This window comes from Rousettus aegyptiacus, unplaced genomic scaffold (assembly GCF_014176215.1).
Source record: "Rousettus aegyptiacus isolate mRouAeg1 unplaced genomic scaffold, mRouAeg1.p scaffold_m13_p_8, whole genome shotgun sequence".
Taxonomy (NCBI): domain Eukaryota; kingdom Metazoa; phylum Chordata; class Mammalia; order Chiroptera; family Pteropodidae; genus Rousettus; species Rousettus aegyptiacus.
In genome coordinates this window covers 39941203-39965542 of record NW_023416311.1, presented here as the reverse complement: position 1 = coordinate 39965542, position 24340 = coordinate 39941203, and the positions used below count along the sequence as shown (strand labels likewise).

Below are 24340 nucleotides of genomic sequence, written 5' to 3'. Positions count from 1 at the left end.
TGACAGTTTATGGCTCAATCTGTGTCTTTCTGTCTTTAAAGGAAAGGTAGTAAAAATTGAAATTAAGGAAAACAGATAAATACCACAGTCCTCTGATGGTGCATTTTATAATTATCACATCTGCTGCAAAGCGCTTGAAAAATGGCTCTGGAAGGCTGCCTGCGCTGCGGAATGGCTCATGCGGTGAAGAGGGGCTGGGCAGGAAAGGATGCGGGATAATGAGCTTTTCACACGACAGTTTAACCTTGCAGCCATGCGTATTACTGGTCCTCTCTCTCTTTTTTGTTTTTACTGCCGTTGCTCTGCACGGCTCGAAGCACGTGAGCTTCCCTTCCCTCCACGCCCTCATCCTGGGATCGCCATGTCACAGGTCAGGAAGGAAACACAGGAACGGCAGTCAGGAGCCTGGTGTGTGTGCGCTGGTGAGAGAGGTAGGGAGAAGACGTAGAAAACAGCCGCGGCTCTGTCTTTTTAAAGTTACCATTTGCTTCCCAGATCCTTGGCAGGTCAGGAGGACGAATAAAAAATTTAATGGTTTAATCTTATTAGTTAACATTATAAAGATAATGAGAAGATATTAATTAATAATAAAATAACGGTTAAATTTGTTATGTGCCAGGCACTGTGCTTAGCACTTTGTGTGGAAGATTTATTTCATTGTGACAACTTTCAGAGGTAGGTATTATTATCACTTTAAAGACGAGGAATTCGAGGTTTAGCTAGAGCACAGAACTTCCTAGTAAAATCAAGGTGATTGGCTTCATCTGCCGTGTTCTGACTGCGTTCGAGCTGTGCCCTCTAGCACAGCTTTTCCAAACCAAGGGAGAGAATGAAGGGATGAGCCCCTTGCTTCCTCCTTCCTGGGTGTGCCTTCCTCCAAGATCCAGACTCTTGACATCCTCTCCTTCACCCTCATCTACTCAACTGGATGTCAAATCCTTTCTGTACATTAAGATGTGAATAGCTCACCATACTTGACGAGAGGCTTTTCTCAGGGGTTCTGTATTTTCACCTGGACCACATACTAAAACCAAGGCGCTCTAAGGACCAGCCTAAGGTATTAGGGGAGGACTGTGTTGGGGGGGGTGGGGTGGGGGCAGTTGGTAGGCTGGAGCTTCGTATTGGTTTGGGTTCCTCTATAAGCCAACTCTGAGTCAGCAAGGAAGGAAGTGAAGGAGACTCCAAAATGATGGATTGGGGGAATAAAGCAGGAAAGGGGAGGCAGCCACAGAAGCTGCCTTTATCGAGCAGCTACCTCTGTGGGCTGCTGGAGCTTTATCTCCATTGGGGAAACCTGGCAGGGATTTGTTCTTATGCAAACACATACGTCTCAGAATTATCCAGTTAGGGGGGCAATGAAACTTGTATTTATACTCTACTCTGTTGGTCATTGGTTGAGGGCGGCTGGGTTTGGGGAGTATAAATTCTCTGCATTTCCCGGCCTGCCAAAATAGGCAGGAAAACACGTTTCCATGGTTAGAGAAAACCCAAAGGCAGAGAAATGCAGGTGCTGGCACTTGAAACGAGGCTGGACATTTCTGGTGTGGGAAGGGGAGCAGGCGTGGGCTGGTACTTCGGTACCGCCTGCCCTGCTACAAGCTTCCTTGGATTCCTTGAAACCTTAAGCCGTGAAGTTAAGAGTTTCATCCTGAATGACATCCTGCTTAGGCTCAGGTTCACCAGCATGCTTTTTCCTTTCTAGGCACAGATAGTGAAAAGAACAAAAAGTGATACCGGGTCTAAGTTGGAGCACTGTCGAGTATGTCGCAGTGGTGGTGGTGGTGTTTATATAACCATCTTCTAAACCCTGGAGGAAAGACGAAAATTACACCAGTTTTGTGTGGGTTAGGTATTTTCTGTAGTTTCACTTTTCTTTAGAAGCTTTGATTTCAAGGCCTCAAGGTCCTATTATGGTGTCTGAGCCTTTATATCATACATTTGAAATTGTCTACTGCTCTGCAGGACAGTAACCAATTCTAGGTCTTCCACTTTTTAATACACATATTTATTCAAGTGACGGTGGTACAGGGTCTTCGTGTGTTGTTCTATATGACTACTTTAAATGATAGTTACGGCACTTTCCCCGCACTCATTGCAATGATTCCTTTGTGAGATAAATGGGTAGCGAGCATTCTGTACATAGAGAACTTTGCAGCCTCTATATGCAACTTGAATGATTTTTTTTTTCTTTAAAGAAAAAATGCATTCACTAAGCAGCTGTTTCTGGAAAGAATAGTTATTTGGCAGCATTTAAAGGTTCCCTTATATGCTAATTAATGTGTGTGTGTGTGTGTAGTGCAGATGGATATCAGCCATCCTTATCAATGAACAAAAAGTAGGCATTGGGACAATTTCTAAATAGTATGTTTTTACTGGACATCTGTGGAAGTTTGGGGGAGATCGATCTCTCCACAATCTGTTTTCTTATTCTGTGGGAATTTCCCTAATGTGTGCATTTTTGTAGCTTGGTCTTTCCTCCCCCACCCCAAGAGCCAGGGCAGTCACATGAGCTAAGCTGGGACAATCAGAAGCTCCAGCTGATTTCAGTCCTTGAGCCAGCAATGCAAAGAGGAAGTTCTGGTGCGCATCTTCTCCAGGAGTGGTGGGGCCGGGGTAATGGGGGGTCAACGGTGGTGACAGCCATAGCAGTAGTGTCCAGCTGTGACGGTGTTCTGGCAGATTTTGTGTTTCCCGTTTCTTCCTGTTATTTCTCTGAAATTACCTCTATTTATTCAATTAAAAAGTATTTATTGAGAGCCTGCTCTGAGGTAAACACTGTTTTAGATGCTAGAGATACAGAAGTGAATAAAACAGATATAGTCCCTGGGGTATTTTGTCAAAATATCTGCAAATTCCTCTCCCTGCATGTAGGACCTTGCAAAGTGATGTTACAGATCTGTCTCACAGATTCTGTTTTTCTGCCCCTCGAATCTGAGTTAGCCAATAGAACTGTCACAGATGTGACTCACTCAGAGGCATGAATAGCAGTTGTACATTGGAACCATGATGACCATATGAACAAGCCCAAGCTAGCCAGCTAGAGGGTAAGAAGTCACATGGAAAAGAAACAGGACAGCCCAGCCAAAAGTCAGTTGGCCTTCTGCTACCCTGGTTAATGGATGCAGATGTTTGAGCAAGCTTCAATAAAGATCAACCAAGCCTGTCCCAGACCAGAGGACCTCCAGGCTGAGAGCCCAAATAGCCAAATTATAGAATTATGAGCTAAGTAAATGGCTGCTGTTTTTAGCCACTAAGTGTTGGAGAAGCTTATTACTCAGCCAGAGTCAACTGACATAGTCTTTGCCCTCAAGGTAGTTACATTTTAGTGGGGGGAGATAGTCTATAAAAATATATATCATAATCTCAGCTAGTGTGAACTGCTATAAAATTTTAAAAAGAGGGAGAAAGGGGATAGAGTACTTTGGAAAGAGTTTTCTCAGGAAAAGACTTGAACGGAGCGAAGGACTGAACCTTGTGCACACGTGGAGAACAGCTGTTTCAGAGAGAGGGGACCATAAGTGCAAATGGTCTGAGGCAAGGAGCATGTTCGGTGCGTCTGACAGAGTGAGAAGTCGGTTACGAATAGAGAGAGAGAATGAGGGTAAAAAATGAGGTGAGGGAGGCCCCTAGGGGCAAGTAGTCACTGCAGAAGCTGGAGCGATGAATCCCTATTTTCAGAGTGAAAGGATCTGCTGAGACTCAGTGGGTGTCTGAGCGGAACCTATGGTTGGCCAGTTCAAAGGGAGGAAATGACCAGGTTGGCAAAATGAGTAGGTCAAGCCATTTGGAAGAGTGTGGAAGAGGCATTTGGAAGGAAGGAGGAGGTTATGAAACAAGAAAAGGACAACGTGAAAAATATAATGAACAAATAAGTTTATATACCATTAGCTCTTTGCTCTGTATACACGAATCATCAACTTTGTGATTCCCCTCCCCCCCAAAAAAACTTTAAAATGCCGTACTAGCTGGGCTTTGCTCACATGCTTTTTATATTCTTTCTCATCTCCTCTTATGCAGTGTTAGGCGCAAAACAAAGGATACTTTGAAATTTTATCCCAGGTGTAAAGTAATTAGGAAGATAAATCTGTTGCATGAGAGGATCAGTTCTTTCATTCAAAAATCAAACTAAAAGTCTTTAATTTTTTATATTATTCAAGTCATTGCACTCTTCCACTTTGAGAGATTTTATTGAGTTTTCTGCATTGTTTTCAGGTTACAAATTGTAAAAAGGAATAATTAGTACAGTGTACACAATAGTGAGTTTACATGTGTCAGAATTTCAGTTTTATATGGTTCGTCTCGTTGTCCAGGACCACTTCAAGGATGGATTCAGATATCATATAGTTTTGTGACATAGTAATTTACTGAAGAATATTCTGGTTTTCTAAAATGGTTGAGCCACTTTGACCATTCCCCTGGTGACATGATGTACTTGGCACCAAGTGGCACATGAGGGTTTCTGAGGGAGCGTGCCAAGGGTCAGTGTGTGGCCTGCGGCCAAGCATGGTGGCAAGGCAGAAGTGGTTATCTGAAACTAAATGCGAGAGTCACAAGATTGAGGCTCCATGGAGGAAATGAAATGGGGGACCAAACAGTAGGTCGAGGGGTAGTGTGAGGAGAATAGGGGTCAGTAAATAGGTCCTTGGTGATAAGATCTAATGAAGGAACCAAGGATGCTTTTCCTTGGGAAGAAAATTCAAATGTGGGTATAGATGAGCTTGGGTCTTTCTTATTGCTTGAGAAATATTCAAGGAGAAGAGCAAGGAGGAGGGGCAGAGGGTTAGTACTGGTTACTGGATTGTTAGGAATCAGGCAACACAGCAGGAAGTGAGCAGCAGGCAAGCAAGTGAAGCTTCGTCTGTATTTGCAGCCTCTCCCCAGCTCTAGCTCATTGCCTCAGCTCCACCTCAGCTCATCAAGCATTATTATATTCTCATAAGACCACTGGGGCAAAGGATGTCCAGCCTCACTGTCCTTGATGGAGAGCACATTTGGGACAATTCTGTCAGACTAGATTGCCGTGGACACACTTTGATTGCACCCAGATGCTATAGGCCAGTGGCCATGTACATTGTTTTTAGTTTACAAAGCCTCTACAAACAACACTGTTCAGTAGAACTTTCTGTGATGATGGAAATATTCGTCTGTTAGGATAGCCTCACATGGCTATTTAGCCCTTGAAATCTGGCTAATGCCACTGAGGAGCTGAATTTTAAATTGCATTTAATTTTAATTAATAAAAATTTAAAAATTGAATTTGAATTGGCACATGTAGCGAGTGGCCTCCAACCCTATCAGATAGCACTGTTCTAGAACATTTACTTTCAGGACCTCTGCTCCTGATCTGGTAATGGGAATATTATGGGAAGTCAGGGGCCCCATGAAAACAGATATTTCTTCTGTTTTTTTTTTTTTTTCTAAGACTTAGAACAAAGCCTGGCACATGGTAGGTGTTCAACGAATATTTGTCTAATGCAATAATTAATTAATGAGAGAGGACAACCAATCACACCTAATGCTCTTAGATCAATATTTATTGCCAGAGTTTTTTCCCAAATTACTATCATCTTGATTCCCTTTAGGGGAAAGGCTCCCTGGTCTAGGATGACCTGTGTGGAAATTTCTCTTTGAAATCCCCTTATGAAGGCCAGGACCAAGACAGAAAGTCGTCATCCAGTCTTCAAGTGATTCTCCCTTCTCAGGCTTAGTTGTTACATATTTTAAAAGATATACTATTCTTTGCAATGTTTATAGAAACTGTTACTGAGAAACTAAGCTAATACATTTTAAATTCTTCCTTCAGAGGGTCATGACCTAGTTTTTTTTTTTTTTTTTACCATGTGAAATTAGCCACAATAATGACCACTGACTGAGTACCTACTACGTGCCATGTACAAAACTAGATAGTTTGTAAATAGTATTTCTAATTCTCACAACAATCCTGCAAATAGATATTTCTAACCCTGTGTTACAACAAATAAGGCAGCTAAGGCTCAGAGATACTTAATTTACTTATTGAGGTCACAGGACTTCCAAGTAGTTGAATGTTTGGCCCTCCAAAACCCATACACTTTTCACTATTCCACATTGACTCCAAACACTATATAATTGTATCCTTCAACATGCCCAAGAGCATAGCAATGTGGAAAAGAAATAAAGTTCACTGCAAATTGCTTGTTTTGTGAATATATAACCAAAAAAAAGCAACCCATTATCTTAACAGTCTTCTTCCCCCAGCCCAAATTTAATTATGCATACCATATAGAAATGACAGCCACCCGAAACATGGGCCTGCCCAGTGAAAGAAAGTATTATTTATCCTAGATGATGAATTACCCCACATAGGTACTAAATCTGAGAGAGCTTCGTGAAAGAGAAGAAAGATAAGAGTTTCCATTGGGAAGCTGGAGGAGGGGGTGGATAATTATCGTGGTAAGTTTATTTATGTCGCCACTTTAGGCTTTTATGGGAATCCTAAAAGCCACATCTCTGGAGCTGGAAACTTGGCAGGAAGACAAAAGAAAATGTTGTCCCATTTCTTTCCAAGTGGTTACTAACATGATGGCCACAGGAGTCATTCTCGTTTCAGACGTGGTTGAATGTAGTGTGTTGTACTCAGAAGGGAGAAATGGGCCTAGAATCAAGGCGAAATGACTCTCTGGTCCTGCTCTTCCTGCTCATTTGCAGCACCTGCTGGGAAGTGGTGGTGAGCCTGAATTAGAAAGCATTGCACAGGGGTTGAATGAGTTGTCAAAGGATCCCAGGTCAGTCTCCAGATTCCAAGTCTAATCCTTTTTGAACAATACCACTCTTAAGAACCAGTCCAACCATGACTGTTCTCCACAATGTTTCATTCCCCTTACCCCAGCCATGATTTTTGTCATGCTCTTTATTTTTCTCAATACTTCTCTGGAGGCATAATTATCTATGTGTTTAAGTCCTGAAGACATGCTTGTCTGCCATTTGTCATTATCACTGCTATCTTCCTAATCACTGCCAACCTCCTAGATCTGTCACTTAGAGACAACAGTTGTGTGATGTGCCTGCTGAGATGTATTGTAACATTTTTCGTGGGGGAGTGACTCATGCCATAGAACTCTAGGAGACTTTGGGAGAAGGGACAGGAACCACAACAAAAGGTGTAGTTGCTGTAATCTGTCACCATTTCTAACATTTATTGAACCCTTACCATGAACCATATCATGGTGTTAAACACTTTACATGCATTGACTCCTCTAATTCTCAGATTATACCTACAAAATGGCTGTTGGTATCATCTGCCTATTCTGAATAAGGAAACTGAAACTGAGTCCTGCTGGAACCTGGTGCTGAAGTGAGGTCAGAGTCCATGTTCCTGCCTGGGCCTGCTGGAGTTACACTGGACCTCCTCACTCCCCCAGGGCCCTTTCTGATTCATTGTCCTCTGACCCCAAGGGAGTATGTTAATGCAGGAAGTTTCATGGTCAAATGATCAGCTCACCATGTCTGTAACTGTACCTTACGGTCTACCATGAGCTTCTCACCACGAATTCAGCTTTGCTGTTTCTAAGCACTCTCTTTAAAAGCCAAGATATGTTCACAGCTCAGGAACAAGTAGAGTCTTGGAAGTTCATTGCTATTTGGCATTTGAAGTCCACTTTCCTATCAAAGTCATGGTATAAACATGGGTCAGATTCCCACACTGGCACCTAACCATCTGTCATCTCTTAGCCCTAATGTACCTCTCTTTTGGTGCTAGTACTGTTGTGATGTTATTTCACCTCCATCTCAATGCCGTTTAAACATTGTTTCATGGGATACCATGATTTGCTCTTTGTTCTTTCAACAATGCGGCTGGGGACTGACTACCTGGTCTTCACTAAGAGTGACAATAGATACCCTTGCCCTGTTCTAGTTAATAAGGATCCATGGCACAGGGCCCTGGTTACACTGGGTTTTCAGCTTTGGTAGAAGTACCAAGGAGAACCTGTGGGAACATTGGGGAGGCAGGGTCTTGGGAAAAACAACCAAAAGCTGGGTACAGAGTCCAACTATATAACCTGACAAAACTTAATAAGATTAACAAATTCTTTTGACCCAGTGGTCCCTGCAGAAATCTTTCCTCAGAAATAAAAGAGTAAAATAAGGATGCATGAGTGCACATACACACACAGTGGCACTGGTGTTTGGTTATAAAATCTAGAAAACGACATAAATGTCAATCGACAGGCAAGTAAATTATAACACATGTTTAATATGGAATATTATGCACCTATTTAGATTTGGGGGTATATCCACGAGGTACTGTTAAAAGGGAAAAGAAACCTGTAGGATGATATATATCTTCTAAGTCAAGTTTTGTAAAATGGCATCAGTGACAACCAAAAGCAAATAAAAGGACTCTGCCCTCTCTGTGAATATATGATTTAGAGTTAATGTGACAGTGGAGAATCAGGTGGGGTGACTCATACCAGAGGACAACATTGGTGACCTCTAGTGCCAGAGGGGGGTTTTATTTTCTTTGTGCCTCTTTGGCCTATTTCATATTTTTTAGAAGTACATGTTGCTTTTGTAAGTATAAAGAAGGAGATAATAGTAGTTCTTAGACTAGCAGGAGCTCCAAAGATACCTCTGAAAGCAGAGGAAGTAGGATTAAAATGGAGGAAGGTGAGATATTCCTGGGGAATAGCAATTTCTCTACAGTATATATTCCTATAGGTAGAAAAATAATCTTATATTGTACTTATAGTTTCTAGCATCGTATCTGGATCAAATATTGCTGGGGGTTCCGATCTGGGAAGCAAAGATCAGCTCTAATTTCTACCCCACCCCTACCCCAACACACACACATGGGATGGTATGATAGGTAAGAGTCTCAGAGCACTAGAGAATATTATTTTTACATATAAGGTATTGATAAGATGACATGAGATTTCTTTTAAATTTATTTTTCAATTACAATTCACATACAATAGTTTCATGTGGACATGAGATCTTTCTTTAGCTAAAGGTGACTCCTTGGAAGGGGCAGTTCGTTAAGCCTTTTGCACCTTAAATAAGACATAGCTTATCAGAACATTCTCTTACATTCCTCGTCCATAATTTGGCAGAGTGACCCAAGAAACATTCCAAATAGAGACCAAATAATACTTCTGTTAGATGATGTGTATCTTGTTGAACAAACATTTCCCAGCTCTGTTAGTGTATCAAAGAGTCATCTGTTCTTTTTGATATTTTGATAACATAATATCATCGTCATCACCATCATCACCATCATCACTAATGCGCATTGAGTGCTTATGTTCCAGGCACTCTCTAAAAGCTTTATATCCATTATCTCATTATCTGCATGACAACTCTATGAGGTAGACTCTATTATTATCCTTATTTTACAGATAGGGAGATGGAGCCAGGATTCAAACACACGCTGTCTGACTACATAACCTATACTTTTAATAAACTTAGGAGGTTACTTGTTACCACAGATTTGGCAGGGCTCAAACCAACCATCTGAAATCAAGTAGTGATGAATGTAAAGTAACATAGTTGGGATCCCCCAAAATCAATTCATTCGTCTATGCAGAGGTATGCCCAGATTGGAAACAGCCTCTCTTAAAAAACTGTTAAGGGTTTTTAGCTGCTCATGAGCTTAACCTGAGCCAGCCGTGTGACATGACTATTGAAAAAAAAGTCTCATGCTACTTTAATAGAAGACCAGGTTGTAAACGTTCTTAAGTAGGGAGCCTGTCTGTTGTTCTAAACCCGTCAGGAATAGTTTTTCCTTTGTACAATACATTTTAATGATAAGCGTGTGCAAATGCGAGCGAGTCCAGAGAAGCATGACAAGGAATTCCCAAGCCAGTCTGAGTTTATACTTACTCTAGGCCGGGCGCTCCATTGAATACATGTGTTGTCTAACTTATTTTGCACAAGAGCCCTAGGAGGTACATACTATCTTTCACAGAAGAGAAAATGAGGCTTGGGATGCTCCAGAATCTTGCCCTGGTTCACACAATTGATGAAGGGAGAGCTGGGATTTTATACTACGCTTGTCCAAAACCCGAGTCTAGGCCACTGCCTCTAGCTGGGGCCCGGGAGGCTGTGGTCTGCAGGTGATGGCAAGGAAGTTCAGGATGAACCCAAGAGAAATGAGACTTTGGGGGAAAACCCAGTAATTGTCTTTTGGGATCTGAATAAATGTCTTACAAAGACATGTTTTTTTTGGTCCACACTGTTGTTGCTATTATTTGTTTTCTTTTTAAGGAGAATTTTATATGATGATCCTATATGAAATCATGTATAATTTTATATAATTTTCTACTTAAAAAATTGAAAACAATGCTAGACTTACATACTTGGCTTCTGTAGCTACAGAGCTTTCCCCCTAGTTAAAAGGCATAGGCTTGCCATTGCATTTCAGTGCCCATGATGCCTCATGGAATCCCCCACCTATAAACTTGATTCCTTTAAGTTATCCACCTGGCTCCAGGGGAGAAGGAAGGAACGATCATGTTCTGTCCTGTTCCGGAAAGTTGTAAGTAGAAGGGAGGACAGTTCCTCTAGCAGTTTGATAGAAGCAGAAGCCGCTTCTATCAAATAGAGGTAGTCATGCATGTAAACCAAGAGCTTCATGAGGCAGTAAGGATTTCAACTGCAGAAGCAAGCAATCAAGTGAACTTTGAATCTGTTAGAGATTCTGTGTGAGGTTAAGAGACTGAAATGGATGACCTCTGTGATTCTACTGTTCTGGTCCTCACTTAATAGGCCCTTAATATCTGTCTTTAGGTTTCAAGTCCCAGCTAGAACATTTTCTTGCAGGGCTATTTTCTTTTAGGAAAATAATACCTAACAACTGGAAAAGAAAATTGGAGCTGTGTTTGCATGTTCCCCACCAAACAGATATTATCTTAATGATAAAATATAAGCTATAAAGAGCATATGACTGTAGCCAGGTATTTTCTTCTGTCTTCAAGTAGCTGGATATTATTTTCCACTAGTTAATTTTCCTATAAACTATTGCAGGATTCTTGTGGGTGGACATTTATGAATAATGTTTGAATTCCCAGTAGAAAAGGGGCTTCTTGAGCAAATTTAAAACTGACATTTTTGAAGGGTTTGAAGAGGATGCTTACTAGATAGGCTCATCAAATAAGAAAGACTAATTGTAGGGACAATTGTAGATAGATTTCCTTGTTTATAGAACTTCAATGAGTAAATGCTATTATGATAGTTTGAAAATAGTGACATGTAATATCTTTTAATTTATGTAACTGTTTAAAATGTAAAGTTGTCTGTAGTTATAGTACATGCCTGGACATATGTGACATATGTGACAATGTGTGGATGATATGTCTACAATAAAAATAATACTTGACATTTGTATCGTCCTTTTCAAAGCCCCATCACACCATTGGATTTAATTTGCATAATGATTTTGTTTGATATTTGCTCAGTTAACATATATCCTTACAGAGTTCTGTCTTGTTATAGTGATTGGTGTTCACACAATGTTCCCCTAACAAGGATGGCAGTTCTTTCATACAAAAGAGGTGTCTTCTTTATTTTTCTCCCCTATAGCCCTTAGATGAGTAATTTAAGCCTGATAAGTTTTGTTGATTATGTAAGATGACTATTAAAACTTTAAGTGCTACCAGACTTTCCCACTAGCATGCAAAGAACACCTAAATTGTGCCATGGTCCTTAAGTTGGAGCAGGAAAGGAATGTAAATGAGGAAAGCAGAGGCACATGTAGCAACAAGGTAAACACACTGATCAATGCCAGGTCACATTTGGCCTCAGAGCTAGGGAGAGCAAGTGCGATGGCTCCATCTGTGCTTACTACATACGGTCATGTGGTAGTCAGCATGTTTTTCTGTATTATTCTGTGTACCTGGATTACAGGTGGGTGAATTACACTGTGCTAGTTAGATGCACTTGTGTCTTGTGTGAGGTTTGAAAGGCGGAATTGGGGGTATCTTTCTCTTCCTGTTTCACATGACAGAGCAGTCTGCAGGTTGTAGACAGGCAGTTGTAGCGTGGCCTTCTGACCTTTTGGATTGCTGGTATAGCATTGCATTCTTGAAGAGCTAGGGATCAAGATTTAATGTGAAATAAATTGATTTTTAAAATATATCTTTGATTTGAGAATACTTCTATACTTACATAAAATTTGCAAAGAGAGTTTCAATGTATCCCATACCCAGTCACCTCTATTATTAATATCTTACATTGGTATGGTACATTTGTTAAAATTATTGAACTAATGATACATTATTATTAAACAGCCATACTTTTTTTGAATTTCCTTGGCTTTCACCTTATATCCTTGTTCTGACTAAGGATCCAATTCAAAGTACCACATTACATTTAGTCATCATGTCTCCTCTTGGCTGTGACAGTATCTCAGACTTTGTTTGTTTTTGATGACCTTGCCAGTTTTGAGGATACTGGTCAGGTATTGTGTAGAAGTGTGCTATTTGGGATTTAATGATGTTTTTCTCATAATTAGACTGGGGTTATGAATTTTTTGAGAGGAAGACTGTACAAGTAAAGCACTCTTCTTATCACATCGTATCATCATGACTTGTCACTGATGATATTAACTTTGATCACTTGGCTGAGGTAGTTTGTCAGGTTTCTCCACTGTAAAGTTACTCTTTTGCTCCCTTTTCATACTATATTCTTTGGCAGGAAGTCACTATGCACAGCCCCCACTTAAGGAGAGGGGAGTTATGCTTCTTCATCTTCTTGAGGGTGGAGGATCTACATAATTTATGTGGAATTCTTCTGCTTGGAAGATTTTTCTCCCCCATTTATTACTTTATTCAATCATTTATTTAAATCAGTATGGACTCATAAATATTTATTTTATATTTTGAGTTATAATTCAATACTATGTTATTTATCTTGTTACTCAAACTTTTTTAACTTTGGTCTTTGGGAGCTCTTTCAAGTTGGCTCCTGTGTCCGTCTACATAACATTCTGTTTGCTTTCGTTGCGCTTTCTTATTTCCTGATACTACAAGATACTTCAGGCTTAACTTGTGTATTCCCGGCCCCAGGCCTAGAATCAGCCATTATTCAATTGATTTTTAAATCTCGCCTCCAAAATAAATATAATTTAAGTAATGGGCAGAACAAACAAAACATTTCTGTGGACTGGATTAAAGCTGGATCAACTCCATTGGCAGTCCCTTTCCAGACTCTTCAGTCTTACTCTTGTGTGTCCATCTTCCCCTTTCTAGTTTTTTTCTCGTCACCTCTAAATCCAACCTGTTCTCGTTCTCTTAATTCACATTAAAGATGACTGTCTGTGGTTCTTTTATGTAAAAGCAGTCAGATATTAAGATAAATCAATCACTTGGAAGGCATGGTAGTAGATTCAGAAGAAATATAGTAATCCTGCATCCCCTCTCCTCCAGAAAAGGAAAATTCACTTGCAAACAGAAGGTATAGATAAACCAAGATTTGATTTGCAATAAAACCAGAATGCAGTAAGTGCCACACTTAGGCAATGTACATCTGTGAAGTCAAGACAGCACAAGATAAGAGCAAGCAGTGTTGGCTGTGGGGACCTGCGAGGGACTAGTGGCCTCTGTGGCAAATGAAAGAGTGCTGGCATCACCTGAGCAGGCTGCCCACTAGTCAGCCCTATGTGACTGTTGCCATGCAGGAAAGAGGGCTCAGAGTTGGCAGATCTTTTTATTTTGAACAGAAACTCAGACATTCTACCTCCTCCCCCCTCAAAAAAAGAAAGACATTTTGAGATTCAAACATCTTTGGATCACCAGTTTGAGACCTTGGCAGGGAAGGGTATTGCTGATGTGCTTGCAGTAGAATTTTAAGCATCGGGCAGTTTCTGGAGCTTTTCCTATACCCAGAGTCCTAGGGCTAGCCCTTGGTCAGGGTGCACGGGCTTCTGCTCCCACCTAATGGCAGGCCAACTCTGGCCCCTTCTTGTAATTCTTTGTCAATAACACCATTGGAACCATAAGACCTAACAACTTTGGCTAGCAGATGTGCTGCCTCGCTCTGTTTCCTGCATTTTTTTTTAATTTGATGAAAACATTCTCAACCATCACAGCCTGGCTGAGGGGCTATGGGACTCGGGATTGCAGTAAAATAGCGGTCATTACTAACTTAGACGGGCACTTAGAGAATAGTCGACTTTATATACTTGGTGAGTAGAGCCTTGCGGCATAGAACCAAATCCTTCCCTGCTGATCCAGTGCCTGGGAGCCAGCTACCCCCGCCACCCCCGCTCCCCACGCCCGCCAAGACTTGCATCTGGGGCCCTCAGCCGTCATCCCTCCTGAGGCTGAGTCAGGCCCCGTAAAGTTTTCTGTTGGCACAAAGAAAGCCATGTCGAGAGGCTCAGCCACTGGGTGATTGTGCTTCCCTCTCATATGCAAGCTCCCAAAGCCTAATGAGCAGCCCGGCTAAAGGGGATCCTGGAGAAACCACCTGCCCTGCTGTTTCAGGATTAATGGAATCAAGTGATGCAGCAAAAATACCATGACAGAACCTTATGCTTTCAATCCTCTCAGTGTCAGTTAGCTAAAGAAACCGTAAACAAAAAGGAAGAAGAAGAAAACAGCTGGTGGTATAATCCCGTTCTGTTCTTCAAAAGAAAGGGAGAGGGAGTCCTTATTTTCACATCTTAGAGGACTCATTGGTGGAAACATCTAGGGAAATGTCTGTGTGTGTAGATGTAACTCCAATTTTATTGTAAGACATTAGAGCCAGGATTTAGTCACAGCTCCTCCTTCTTTAAGGTGGCCCTTTGTGACCTTGAGAGAACTTTGCTTCAAACAACTACATTTCAGGGATTTCACAGCTCTTTATAAACCCAGCAGTGAGAAGCATATTTCTATTTCCCCTGCTTCAAGAGAAGAGAGACCAAGGCACTGAATAAATATGGGCCGTCTGATGTGATTGGTTGGCGACTAAGAGTGCAAAAGCAGAGCCTGACGTTTGAGTTACATCTACTGGGAAACAATCCTCACTATTTCTTGACAAATTTCAAATTTTGCTCTTGAGGGAAGAACTGTAGTTGCAACTTTGTTCAAAGTCATAGAATCAGGCCTTCAAATGTGCCTTCAGCAATGCTGGGGTTTACAGAAGGTGACAGCAAGTTGGAAAAACCAAGGATGTTAATGGCTAAGGCAGATGAACAGGTTATTCACTTTCTTTTTGAACTCTAATCTTCCACCTTCTGGGGATTATATTCCCCCTCCAGAGAAAGCAAATTGGCCATGGTGTAGAGCCCAGAAGCTGGCAAAAGCCTCATTTGAGGAGTCTGTCCTGCTGTCTGTCACTTAGCTCCAGGCTTGTTTAAAAAAGAATCAAGTCAAGCTTGTGCTTGGAGCTAAATGGACCTGGAATGGTGACGAAAACAGGAGCTGAACACAAGATGAAATTATTATAATGCCAAGTATCTTTTCTGAGAAAGTCTCAAATTCTGAAAGTCCAGTTTAGCGTTTAGGAATTACAGATCTGTAATAAACATCATGGCTGAGTCATGATGTGGGAAGTTAGTTTCTAGCTTTTCCCAGTAAATGTTATCTAAGTCTTCTTTCATGTTTAAAAAAAAAAAATAAGTAATACTTATCATAAAATCGTTTAACTCCAGATACCAGGATTTTTGTGGCTGACTATCACGTACTTTATGTAAGTTAATAAAAGTGAACATTAATTGAATGTGAGGGGCACTGCATTGAATTAGCACTTTACATCGACGATTGAATCGAATCTTTACAATCCTATGAAAAGAGTATTTTTATACCTGTTTTACAGATGGATAAACTAAAGCAGGAAGATGTTAAGTAATGTGCCTATGATGGTGCAGCAAGTGAGTGGCAGAGCGGGGAGTCAAACCCAGGGCCGTGGGCCAAAGGCTCAGGCAGTGACCGATTAGTGCCTTCAGGCCCGTTGATTAGAGTGGAGACTTCTCTGTGTATTTCTGTTAGTCTATACCACACCCTTTTCTCTGAGCTCTAGCACTACTTCTATGTAGAATTTTAGGTTTCCTGTTTGGGAGGACTTAGAAGGTCAGGTAACATGAATCAGAACACGTTCTCTTTGTAGCGATAATACCCAACTGACCACACAGCAGGACCACAAACTTGACTGTGAGCTTTCTGTGCTTTCTATAGATTTTTATTTCAGTCCAGTCTAGCACCAGTTAACCGAGTTAATTAAGTTTAACACAAACCAGAGTAAGTTAATGAAGGGTCTATTCTATCAGTCTGTGTGAATAATGGAAAAGTACTTAGCGGCACTGATCTCTCCAATGAGGAGTGAGGGTGAATGCTAAAACGAAGCCCATGTCCTATAAAATCCCAAAGTGTAACTTTTTCCATTAGTCTCCTCACTGATTTAAAATGGTTGTTATCCCAGCCTCACTTCTTTCCAGTCCCCAAATCCTCAGCAATTTATTTTCCCTTTACAGATTTTCTTATACAGTCTCCCTTTGTAAATGCACATGGTATCCCTGCGTTGGCTTTCGGCAGCAAATAATAGAGGATCCTTTTTTGGAACTTTTTTGTTACCTTTTCAAAATATGACTCTGGAATTCTAACACTCTAATCTCATGTTGGTAGTATGTTAATTAGCATATTAATTAATTGTGGCCAGGTACCTAGATTGAGAAGAATACTAAGACGCTCACCTGATAGCTAAGAGTTGAAGCCCATCAGTAAGGGAATGACAAAACGAACCTTAGTATATTTATACTATAAATGTGGTAGCATAGTTAAAAATGAAATGCAAAGTAGATCGTAACATAGAAGGGCAAAAATACAGTATAAAATGTATATAAAAGTATTTTTTATTTCATTTGTGTAAAAAGCAATTACCAAGCAATACTCTTTCTTCTCCCTGTGAGTATGCATACCTGGATGCAAATAATTTCAGCTTTAAGAAAGGTCACAGTAGCTTCTGAATAGGACACTCCTGCCTATTTCTTGATGTATACAACCCCTTACTGCTTTTATTTACAACTAGAGTTAGAATTAAGATGTGAATTTCCCTAGCCTAAGGCACAAGGAGAGCTCACCTCCCAGTGGAGTATGAGTGAGAGTTGCTAGGAGGTCAAGTTTTGTTTGAGAGGTGGTGGGGTGGCAGGCTCAGAGCCGAGGAAGCCCACGTCCCAGTTGTGACACTCTCAGCCAACTTTACAATTTCATCAGGCAGGAGGTGGGGGTGGCGGTGCCCTGGCTACGAGTTCAGCCTCTAAGGAGTTTTCCCGGTTTTAAAACTTTTATTATTTTCGTTGGAGTCAATACCCAGAGTCCTATCCAAGCAGCTCACCTCTTTGGTAAATTGTTAGAGTCCAGACACTTCTTGGGCAGACAAAGCAAAACAAAATGTCAAGCCAAGAAGAAATGCCACTGCAGCAGTGACAGTATGCCTCATTATTAATGACACAACAATTCGTGAATTCTGATGACCAAGAACACACGTCATCTTAGTTGAAATACAATCCAGAAAATCAAAACCTGCAGGCATTTATCACCCATTCTGCCAGAGGACCGGGCCTTTTGGGACTCCCCGTGGAAATGACATGGCCATAAGTTAGTGGCCCCATGTACTCTGCATACTTAAATGCATCTGGAATGACCCATTGTGGTCACACCACCTCCAGAGAATGTTCTACTAAATTGCTGAGCTAGGGGAAATGAAGGAATTGGGAAACTGAGTAAAAATCTGGGCTGGGTGGTCTAAGGAAAAGGGGGGGTTGGGATAAGGCAGGAAAATAAGCCACAATGGTGCAAGGAAGAGAAGGGTGAATGGCAGAGCCAGAGAAGGGAGGATTGGAACCTGTAGGCGGTCTGGAGTAAAAAGAGATAGTGAAGGGGATAAAGTCATACCCTCCACCCCAGTGTGCCCTAGACTTAGAGAGGTTGTTGAGATGAGCTGCTATATTCCTCAGGTTATTTTCAGTTTAGATTCAGCCCTCTCCCTTTCCACATTGATCTCTATGACCCAATGCCTCCTATATAACATACTCTAAGTGACCATGAGGTACTTTCTGTGCCAGCTGAGATGCAAAACTAGCAACTTAGCTCCACTTTCAACCAGATCACTGTCCTCCAGTTTCTCCTCTGTAGATATATAAAGCTGCCCCAAACAGGCCCACATTCAGACTTTTGTGGTCTTAGAGACTTCACATTGGTGGGACCCTCCTCCTAAAACAGTGTTTAAAATGAAATTTTATGATCGTGTTGGCATAAAGGCAAATAAGTAATGTTAAATATCAAAATACTTTCTTTGACCTTATAGTTCTTTTTCTTCCCACTGATTTTTAAAGAAATTAGAACATTTTTGCTGATCCCATCCCCCAAAGTATTGTGGGCCTTAGGTACTGGACTATTGTACCTCATGCAGAAGTTAGCTCTGCCCCCAAATGAGTGGCACTTTGTTTTCTCCTATAAATAAATGTAACCCTGATTTACAAGCTTTCCAGGAACTCAAAATCTGGCTTTTCTGTGATTTTAAGTTCCTTGCTGTTCTTTTTTGCAGCGTCTTGCTCAAAGAAACCAACAATAAACAAACAAAAATAGCGAAAACAAAAAAAAAAAGTCAAGGCATTAGCAAATTTTAAAATTAGATTTTAGTACCCTTTGAATCTCAGGGGATTTATCAAGGTAAGATAGGAAATCAACTATCTTTCAATGAGTATGCCATTCTCATGCAGCTCCTGTAAGTCCCGTGAGTTAGCTGCTATGACCCTTTTAAAGGGTGCCCTTTAACCAAGGGTGTTGATGTTTTAAGTAACATGCTTGAGGTCACACAATCGAAGTTAGAGCTGAGATTGAAGCTCTGCCTGTCTTTCCCTTCTGCCGTGCTTGCTGCTCCCTCTGCCTGGAATGTTCTTCCCTTGGATTCTGACTCTGGCTGGCTCCTTCTTTCTTGCAGGACTCAATTTATGAGGAACCTGCTCAGAGGGAAACCATTAGGTCGTGCTTGATTGTATCATACAGTGGTAGTGACCGGCACTGTGTTTATGATGATCTGGCATTCTTTCTTATTCTCTGTCTCTCTTGTATATGTATTTGTATTGTGTGTTAGTCTGTCTGTGTCTCCCTGTCCCTAAGCCCTGCCCAGGTATAAGAACTACATGACAGCAAGGAACTTTTCTCTCTTGTTTCTGCCTGCATAGCACATTACATGTGGTCAATGAAGAGTTGTTGCCTGAATGACTCAGAATCCAAAGCCCGAATGCACAGAACCACCACTCTACACTACCTCTGTAGAAGCTTCCTTTTCCCTTTACTTAAATTTGATACAATTCAGCACATTTTAAGTTGAGGTAAGTGTTATCTTAATTACTCAAAAGTTCGAAGTTCATAATGTTCACAAGCTCAAAGTTCGCAAGCCATATGAATTTTGAGAAATTGCTTTACTTTCTTACGGCTTGATTTCTTAAAAACAAAACAAAAACAAGAAGGACAGAACAATATCTCTCATTCTAAATATAAGAAATACTGAAAAAATAGAATGCATCTTTATGGTATACAAACAACAATATTAATGAAGTTTAAGAGCACAGTGTTGTTTTCATGAAATACTATCAAGACATTACTCACCACCAGCATTATTAAATAAAAAATATTACAGTAAGCAATAAGATCTGAGATGGTCCATTATGAGGTGCTTTCTGGAGAGAGCTCTGAAAAGCTGGAAAGAAACAGTGACTCAGCCAGTATTACTCATCTCTGATGCAAAGAGCTATGAGCTCGGGGCATTGATTTCACATCCAATGTTGACGTCATTTGATGCTACTGGAGGACTTCTGTGGCCTGACAGTCCTGTCTGTTTGTGAGACAAGACTCTCCAAAGAATTGTATAAAATCAAAAATGAGAGATTTGGGGGGCTTCTCTAGCTCTGCCAGATAATTTAACCAAGTCTAATGGCCAGACACCAGAACTTCTTCTACTCCAAAGATTCCTTCTGTGTGCAGAGGGTAAGATGAGAACCAGAGCCTGGGCAGGCACTCCTGTCAACAGCCTTTGGAGTCCAGGTAGGAGTTCTGTACAGCGGGGGAGCATCCTCGTGTCCTGGCAACGATTCTCTCAAAGCAGAAACCATCTCAGGGCCCAGATCTGTCTGTGTTGACACTGATTGCCTGATGGCTGCTGAATTTTCACTTGCATAGTCATTGTTCTCTCAAGGTCCAACTCATTACTTTGCAGAGCACTTTGGAACAAATAGGATCTAACTCTGTTCCAGGATGACAGTGACTGATAAATATTTTAGGTTGTGATTTTTATCTTGTTTCATTGGGATTTACATTTATAACTCTTTTGAATCATATAAGAAATAATATATTCGGAGAAGGTGTTTTCCAGTTAAACACATGCATGTATGTATATTTGATTCTCCAAAAATATCCTTTTGTAATTGCTGTCTTTAAAGAAGTCAGCCAACATTAACCAGACGGCAGTGTTGGCAGATTGCTTTTCTAGTGTAAAGAGCATAACTGAGGCGGCTGAGCGATCCCTCTCCGGTGCTAGGTTGGAAAGCCCCTCCTGGCAGTGGTCTGGCCATGTTCCACTTGCTGTGCTTACAGCTTAACGCACATTTCTTATTCTGTAAGAGAAGGCTTGAGAAATTGTCTGCATCAGCATGAATCCCAGCACTTATTACTGTATCATCCTCAAGCCTCAGCTTTTTTAACCCTAGTGGTCAGGGCATCGATACACTTGGGAATTATTGGTATATATTTTGCATAAAGAGCCTTATATTTTATTAATTAATTCGTCAGAAAAAAATGTGCTTCGATGACTGATTCTTTGGGAGGAAATTCAATACTTTATTGGAGATCATTATAGTAGTTTAATAGAAGTTTATATGTCAGGCCAAATGACATTTGACATTACGGCATGGGAGGTTCTTTCTCAATGGGACATCACTTAGGAAGATGATAAACCCAGGATAGTCTTTGTTTTGTTTTATTTTTTTTTCTCTTCTAACAGAAATGCAGGTAGATAGGGAAAGTGAAAGGTAATAGGGCTTACCAATGTGTCAGTAGCTGACCCAAGTTCTCAGTTCATTCATTTCTCTTATTTAAGGCTTTGACTAGGTGGTGAAAAAAAAACAGTTAGAAATTATGTTTCCCTTTATTTAGATGTCTAAGGGACCTAGGAAAATAATATCTCAAGCAAAGCTATATGGCACAAAAAGTTTGACCTGCAAATCAGTCCATTCTTAGTTGACAGGCTAAAACAAACAAACAAACAAACAAACAGGCTTGGATAAGCATGTCAGTGAGGAGGAAGTGACCTGGTTCCATAAAGCTTGCCCATTCATTCAAAAGAGGCCTCACAAATTGTTTGATATTTTCATTGATTTTTTGCTGTTTTGTCCTGTTCCCCAACACCTTCATTTTGCTTCTCACCAGACATGTAGACCTCTCTCCTTTCTCTTTTACTCATGTTTAGGATACAGGTCTAAAGTTTTGCTATGGCTAAAGGCCGAGCAAAGACCAAAGCAAAGAATTATGACAAAATTCAAGTGTTTGAGAGGTGTCGTGGTACAGTGACTTTGATTTAAAGTCAGACTGTAATTACTTCATGATCTTAGAAAAATCATTTAAACTTCATATCTTCATTATTATCTTTTGTGTCATTGTGTCTACTCAGATGATCATGGGTTCCTCTCACACAGTAACCATAAATACACTTTCTCCCTCTTTTTGTATAGTGTCCAACATGAAGCCTTGCTTATGGGAGGGATCCAATAACATGACTGTGTTATTGATTCTTAAATATAAGTGTTATTCTGTTCTCTAGGCTTTTGCTTAGCTTTATTTCTTAGCATTAGTACAAGTAAAAACATTTCTCTACTACTTTAGGCCTGCAGATAGATTTAGAAAAGTTTCGGCAATTTTGGCTAATCTAATCAAAATTTAGATATAATGAGAAAACTTACATCTTCAGGACTCGTATTATAAATTCTAGGGTAAAGCAGTAGTGATCCATTTGCAAATGAATTCATACCATTTTTCATGTCTCTATGTGTTTTCATAAATCATGTTCGCATAAAATAGGGTGTACCCTTGCGAACCACTTATATCCATTCATTTAGAATTCACCTAGAGATGTCTATTAAAGATAGAAGGGGGAAAAAAACTGTGTGTTCCAGAAATTCACCTTCTTGCATGCCAGGAAGTAGGCCCATGTACTTGCTCAGCCTCTTGAATTTGCATCTCCTTTGTTTCAGATCAGACTGGAACATGAAGGAGAGAAATGAGTTACACTTGCCTTGGAAGGAGCTCTCTACAGTAGCAGAGACAGAGCTGTTCCTGACAAGCAGCTGAAGTCTCAAGTACTCAGTTACTGTGAATGTTTTTTTTTTTGAAACCTGCTGTGCAACAACATTTTTAGCTCTCTGGGGACATTATTAGTTATCCCTGAGAAAGTCAGTGACCAGTAACTCCTAAGGTAAATCCCTGCTCTAGCTTAAAGCCAACTTCTCTTTACAGGTCCAGAGGGGCTGTAAACAATGGCTTTGCTGAAAACACAACTTGGACCTGTAGGTTTATCTCTTAAGGGTTGGATTCTCTTAACTCAGTTCTCTGGAACAAGCTGTAAAGTTTTTTTTTTTTTTTTTTTTTTTTTGTATAAGACACCATTATTTTAACAAGAACAACATTAAGGTTTGCCTAGACATTTATGGAAAGCTAGCTTTTAAGTAAATACCATAAAACACTTTTCAATGCCACTTTAGCGTGAGAGAGGGTGCTCTTCAATGTGTGTGGCCAAACCATGCTCAGAGACTTTTCTTCCTAGCCTGAAACGAGGCATGTGGAAGTGATTGTCAAGAGAAGGGAGCAGCTGCAGACACAGGGTGAAGATTCTGTAGCAACATCCCAAACCAGTTCTGGACACCATGGAACAATGTGAGTCCTGTTGTCCAAGAATGTATTCTCAACACGGTGATTTCCTGAACACCCCAAGAGACCGAGGCAGTAAAAGGCCAGACTGCCGGGATACCTTTGCTATTCTGTGCAGACAAAATTCATTATCCCTAGTGGTATTTTAATTGAATGTGTAGTATTCATTCATGAGCAATGTCTAGTTAGGTAATGTTAGCATGAGGGGTAAATTCTGTATGCAAAGAGATAGGATATATATGACTTTGAATAATCAACATTCTTAGAAAATATGTTGGAACTGTAAAAACAAAACAAAAGTAAATTGGGTGAAGTTGTGATTCGGTGGTTCTGAAACACTAAAATTTTTACTACAAATACACAATGCAGTTCTATTATGAGACACAAACTAGACTGAGTAACTCCTACCACAAAATCATTTTAAATATTTGAAGTCTGAATAACTAGTAATAGGATACAAATGACCCACGGGACTCTGTGATAAATGACAAAGTCACCAACTCACCCTAGTGTTCTTTCTTTTTTCACTTTGAGAATGTTTCATGTGATGGGCAGACAGTCAGAGTGTGGGTTATCCATATTCATTCATGTTGCTGTTTATATTTCTTTTTCTCCAGATCATCCCTCCAACTAAAACTGCACTGGATTTAAGACAGGAGAAAATGACTGCTCCCAGGATCCTTCTGGAGAGGTACATTTGCAGATGGGACCTATTAGTTGCATTTCAAAGCTTGAGAGATCATCTCTTTACCTTAAAGGTAAAACTTTTCTTTCTAATAATCCACAGTAATGTTCATATCTGCAGTTTAGATTACTGAGGACATCTGGGGACATTTGGAAAGCCTGTTGTGTTTCATTTTGTTTTGTTTTTTTTTGGAAATAGGTATCTGCCTATACATCTAAATATTTCTCTTCCTTTCCTCACTTTGTGGATGCTATTTTCCAAGTCTAATTTTAAGATACAGAACGAGTTACCCTCAACATAAATCAGAGAAAGGCAATTGCTAAAAAGATACTTTCATTTAGCCACTGATTTTAGTGTGAAAGTTAAAATGGGAAGGTCTTTAGAAGTATTTTAAGTTGAAGAATAAAAACAGACACACCAAAGGGAGATTTGCCAACCATATAAATACATAGGCGTTAAGCCCCCTCTACATAAACCAAATATAAATGGAAAGACAATGAGTAAACTGCGCACATAAACAGACAAAACCCCAGTGGATAAGTCATAAAGATTGAATAGCACGGACCATATGTCTTTAAAACTCTCAGCTTTTCTGCTCAAGTAATGTGTTATTTGTTCCAGGTTCACAGTTCACTCATTCCACTCGACATCCTCCTTGGCACTGTTCAGTTTGTCTGCTGTCTACACATTTGGGCTTTTGGCAAATGTAGATGCTCTCAACAAGAACCACTTTTAAGTGTTATTCAGACCCCTGACAGGCCTCACATTGTATAAAATA

The 24340-nt window shown here is 40.4% G+C and overlaps 1 long non-coding RNA gene across 5 annotated transcripts in view; it reads left to right on the top strand.

Moving 5' to 3' along the window:
* Window positions 1–24340, top strand: part of LOC107498156 — a 207878-nt gene that overhangs the window by 136482 nt on the left and 47056 nt on the right. For 4 of the 5 annotated variants that reach the window (XR_001593959.2, XR_001593956.2, XR_001593958.2 and 1 more), the window contains 3 exons: window positions 19142–19291; window positions 22205–22425; window positions 23495–23635. This is a non-coding gene — a long non-coding RNA (uncharacterized LOC107498156). The remainder of the gene's footprint in view (window positions 1–19141; window positions 19292–22204; window positions 22426–23494; window positions 23636–24340) is intronic. The other variant, XR_001593960.2, reaches the window with a different exon arrangement.